We start from the raw sequence: 5,515 nt of genomic DNA on the forward strand, positions 1-5,515 counted from the left end.
CCTGATGAAGGGCTTTTGCCCAAAATGTTGATTTTCCTGCTCCTCGGATGCTGCCTGAACTACTGTGCTCTTCCAGCACCATTCTACTCCAGAACCAAACCTGGTTACTCAGTCTGGATCTGGTTCGAGTTCTGAAGAGTTGCAGGGAACTTTCGTATACCCATCCCCTTTGAGATTAGACCAGAAGACTGTAAGGTATAGAAGCAGAATGAGGCCATTCAGCCCATCGAGTCTGCCCCGCCATTTAATCATGGCTGATATGTTCCTCCTGCCTTCTCCCCTTAATTTCCTCTTGGCCTTTTAGCTCGAAACATGTGTAGATTCTGTTATTGTCAGTTTAATCTCCGACATGTCCCTTATCTGGGGGCCATATATTAACCAGAACTTTCCAGCACCAGACTCTCAGCTCGGATCTCCAGCATCTGCAGTCCTCACTTTCTGCTAGAACTGATCTATCTCTGTCTTAAATATACTCAATGCCTTGGTCTCCACAGCTCTCTGTGGCAAGGAGTTCCACAGATTCCCCACCCTCTGGCTGAAGATATTCTTCCTCATCTCAGTTCGAAAGGGTTACCCTTCACCCGAAGGCTGGGCTGTCAGATCCTAGTCTTCCCCACTCATGGAAATATCCCCTCCACGTTCATTCCATCTAGGCCTCTCAGTACACCATAAGTTTCAATCAGAAACCTATCCTTGTGAACTCCATTGAGTACACACCCAAAGTCCTCTACTGCTCCTCACATGACAAGCCTTTCATCCCCGGGATCATTCTTGTAAACCTCCACTGGACCCCCTCCAAGGCCAGCACATCCTTTTGGGAGAAAGTGAGGACTGCAGATGCTGGAGACCAGAGCTGAAAATGTGTTGCTGGAAAAGCACAGCAGGTCAGGCAGCATCCAAGGAGCAGGAGATTCGACGTTTCGGGCATAAGCCCTTCTTCAGGAATGAGGAAAGTGTGTCCAGCAGGCTAAGATAAAAGGTAGGGAGGAGGGACTTGGGGGAGGGGCGATGGAGATGCGATAGGTGGAAGGAGGTCAAGGTGAGGGTGATAGGCTGGAGTGGGGTGGGGGCGGAGAGGTCAGGAAGAAGATTGCAGGTTAGGAGGGCGGTGCTGAGTTCATCTGTGAGTTCATTCAGCACCGCGTTCCTAACCTGCAACCTTCTCACTGACCTCTCCGCCCCCACCCCACTCCGGCCTATCACCCTCACCTTGACCTCCTTCCACCTATCGCATCTCCATCGCCCCTCCCCCAAGTCCCTCCTCCCTACCTTTTATCTTAGCCTGCTGGACACACTTTCCTCATTCCTGAAGAAGGGCTTATGCCCGAAACGTCGATTCTCCTGTTCCTTGGATGCTGCCTGACCTGCTGTGCTTTAACCAGCAACACGTTTTCAGCACATTGTTTTGTCAATATAGGAAGCAAAACTGCCCACAATATTCCAGATGCGGTCTGACCAGAGCATCAACATCCCAAGGCTTTTCCTAGATGAGAGGGATCATCAGTTGGATCAAGAGAAGACTGAGCCTTACTTTCGCAGTCTGTGGAGCAGGTCAGGATGGACTTGATGTAGGATGAGTAGATACAAGCCGTGGGTGAACACTTGTGGGGGTTTGGAATCTCCAGCAGGAGCTGCCCTTGTGTGTTGTAACAGTACAGCGCCTGGACAGAGCAGCAGAAGACTTGCTGAGTGATGACATCGAGTTCCACCTTCGTCACCCAGTTCCCTCCCATATGAGGATACTCAGCCCTGGGGAGCAACGACACAGCTACAGTGGGAACACAGGCATATAACAACAATCTCCATTTCAGTCACGTTTCCTAACCAGTGAACCATCCCATGGTGGTATAAATCAGGGCAGGGCTCCACTGCTGGACCTCACCCACTCCAACACCTTTCTTTATCCTCTTGTTTGTGCTTTTTAAGCTTGGTAAAACATCTTTCAAAATTTACTTGGTTGGGAATGGGAGCGAGGTTGGTGCACAGACTGGAGGGCGTCACAGGGGGTAGGGGGGGTGGTGGGAGGGGTATGTCCCCAGACTGGAGGTGCCCACGAGGAGGTGAGTCCCCATTGTGGGGAGGTCAGGCCTCGAGTTTCGAATCCCAGCACAATCATGAGACTTGGCCCAGTGCAGCCTGCAAACTGGGCCTGGTGAGGCCTGGAGCCTGGAACCTGGGCCCAGTGCAAACCTGCAGACTGGACCCGGTGCAGCCTGGATTTGGATCAGTGGTGCTGGAAGAGCACAGCAGTTCAGGCAGCATCCAAGGAGCAGCGAAATCGACGTTTCGGGCAAAAACCCTTCATCAGGAATAAAGGCAGTGAGCCTTTTCCTCTCCAGCCATCCCCAACAGTACCCTTCCACCGACACTCTCATTCGTTTGGCCGAACTGGTCCTCACCCTTAACAATTTCTCCTTTGAATCCTCCAACTTCCTCCAGACCAAAGGGGTAGCCACGGGCACACGTATGGGCCCCAGCTATGCCTGTCTCTTTGTTGGCTACGTAGAACAGTTGATCTTCCGTAATTATACCAGCACCACTCCCCACCTCTTCCTCCGCTACATTGATGACTGCATTGGTGCCACCTCGTGCTCCCGCGAGGAGGTTGAGCAATTCATCAACTTCACCAACACATTCCACCCTGACCTTAAATTCACCTCGACCATCTCTGACACCTCCCTCCCCTTCCTGGACCTCTCCATCTCCATTAATGACGACCGATTTGACACCGACATTTTTTATAAACCCACCAACTCCCACAGCTACCTGGATTACACCTCTTCCCACCCTACCTCCTGCAAAAATGCCATCCCGTATTCCCAATTCCTCCGCCTCCGCCGTATCTGATCCCAGGAGGACCAGTTCCACCACAGAACACATCAGATGGCCTCCTTCTTTAGAGACCGCAATTTCCCTTCCCACATGGTTAAAGATGCCCTCCAACGCATCTCGTCCACTTCCTGCCCCTCTGCCCTCAGACCCCACCCCTCCAACCGTAACAAGGACAGAACGCCCCTGGTGCTCACCTTCCACCCTACAAACCTTCGCATAAACCAAATCATCTGCCGACATTTCCGCCACCTCCGAAAAGACCCCACCACCAGGGATATATTTCCCTCCCCACCCCTTTCCGCCTTCCGCAAAGACCATTCCCTCCGTGACTACCTGGTCCGGTCCACGTCCCCCTACAACCCACCCTCCCATCCTGGCACCTTCCCCTGCCACCGCAGGAACTGTAAAATCTGCGGCCACACCTCCTCCCTCACCTCTATCCAAGCCCTAAAGAAGCCTTCCACATCCATCAAAGTTTTACCTGCACATCCACTAATATCATTTATTGTGATCCGTTGCTCCCGATGCGGTCTCCTCTACATTGGGGAGACTGGGCGCCTCCTAGCAGAGAGCTTTAGGGAACATCTCTGGGACACCCGCACCAGTCAACCACACCACCCAATATTTCAACTCCCCCTCCCACTCTGCCGAGGACATGGAGGTCCTGGGCCTCCTTCACCGCCACTCCCTCACCACCAGACGCTAGAGGAAGAACGCCTCATTGTCTGCCTCAGAACACTTCAACCCCAGAGCATCAATGTGGACTTCAACAGTTTCCTCATTTCCTCTTCCCCCACCTCACCCCAGTTCCAAACTTCCAGCTCAGCACTGTCCCCATGACTTGTCCGGACTTGTCCTACCTGCCGAGCTCTTTTTCCACCTATCCACTCCACCCTCTCCTCCCTGACCTATCACCTTCATCCCCTCCCCCACTCACCCATTGTGCTCTATGCTACTTTCTCCCCACCCCCACCCTCCTCTAGCTTATGTCTCCACCCTTCAGGCTCACTGCCTGTATTCCTGATGAAGGGCTTTTGCCCGAAACGTCGATTTCGCTGCACTTTGGATGCTGCCTGAACTGCTGTGCTCTTCCAGCACCACTGATCCAGAATCTGGTTTCCAGCATCTGCAGCCATTGTTTTTACCCCGGTGCAGCCCGGAGACTGGGCCCGGTTTGAATCTTGAGATTGGGCCCGGTGCAGCATGGAGATTGTGCCCAGTTTGAACCTGGACACGGGGCCCAGTGCAGCTTAGACACTGGGTCTGGTTTGAATCTGGAGACTGGGCCCTGTGCAGCCTGAAGACTGGGCCCGGTTCGAATCTGGAGACTGGGCCCCGGTTCGAACCTGGAGACCTGACCCTGTGCAGCCTGAAGACTGGGCCCGGTTCGAATCTGGAGACTGGGCCCGTTTCGAACCTGGAGACTGAGCCCTGTGCAGCCTGAAGACTGGGCCCGGTTCGAACCTGAAGACTGGGCCCGGTTTGAACCTGGAGACTGAGCCCTGTGCAGCCTGAAGACTGGGCCCGGTTCGAACCTGGAGACTGGGCCCGGTTCGAACCTGGAGACTGGGCCCGTTTCGAACCTGGAGACCTGACCCTGTGCAGCCTGAAGACTGGGCCCAGTTCGAACCTGGAGACTGGGCCCGGTTCGAACCTGGAGACGGAGCCCTGTGCAGCCTGAAGACTGGGCCCGGTTCGAATCTGGAGACTGGGCCCGGTTCGAACCTGGAGACCTGACCCTGTGCAGCCTGAAGACTGGGCCCGGTTCAAACCTGGAGACTAGGCCCGGTTCGAACCTGGAGACTGAGCCCTGTGCAGCCTGAAGACTGGGCCCGGTTCGAATCTGGAGACTGGGCCCGTTTCGAACCTGGAGACTGAGCCCTGTGCAGCCTGAAGACTGGGCCCGGTTCGAACCTGAAGACTGGGCCCGGTTTGAACCTGGAGACTGAGCCCTGTGCAGCCTGAAGACTGGGCCCGGTTCGAACCTGGAGACTGGGCCCGTTTCGAACCTGGAGACCTGACCCTGTGCAGCCTGAAGACTGGGCCCAGTTTGAACCTGGAGACTGGGCCCGGTTCGAACCTGGAGACTGAGCCCTGTGCAGCCTGAAGACTGGGCCCGGTTCGAACCTGAAGACTGGGCCCGGTTTGAATCTGGAGACTGGGCCCGGTTCGAACCTGGAGACTGGATGTTGGCACGGTCTGAGGTGAAAGGACTGTAAATTGTGTATTTCTATTTTTTATTTTTCCTTTTCTCTCTTATGCTAGACTTTTTATTTATTGTATTTTCTATTGTATACCAAATACTTAAGTATCTGTACGTAGGGACCTTTGTACCTAAGTTGGCTCGATAAGTGGTGACTTGTACACGTTTCACTGTACTCATTCACATATAGATAGGATGATACCTGTAGTTTTTTATCTCAGGGAGGGCATAGGTTTAAGGTGAGCGGGGAATGATTTAGGCAGCACCTGAGGGGCAACTCCTTCACCCAGAGAGTGGTGCGTGTATGGAATGGGCTGAAAGAGAAACTGGTTGGGGCAGGTACAGTAGCAACATTCAAAAACCATTTGGATAGATACATGGATGGGAAGGGTTTAGAGGGATATGGACCAAATGCAGGCAATTGGAACGAGCTGAGAGGGCACCATGGTCAGTATGGACCAGTTTGGGCTGAAGGGCCTG

General features: G+C 53.7%; 1 non-coding gene across 1 annotated transcript; it reads left to right on the plus strand.

The window, feature by feature from the left end:
• Positions 1-284: 284 nt before the first annotated feature.
• LOC132822499 (U2 spliceosomal RNA) lies at positions 285-478 on the plus strand. Its single transcript, XR_009645453.1, has one exon. It is a non-coding gene; the product is annotated as a U2 spliceosomal RNA (small nuclear RNA).
• The last annotated feature ends 5,037 nt before the right edge of the window (positions 479-5,515 follow it).

Source organism: Hemiscyllium ocellatum, chromosome 14 (genome assembly GCF_020745735.1).
Source record: "Hemiscyllium ocellatum isolate sHemOce1 chromosome 14, sHemOce1.pat.X.cur, whole genome shotgun sequence".
Classification (NCBI taxonomy): domain Eukaryota; kingdom Metazoa; phylum Chordata; class Chondrichthyes; order Orectolobiformes; family Hemiscylliidae; genus Hemiscyllium; species Hemiscyllium ocellatum.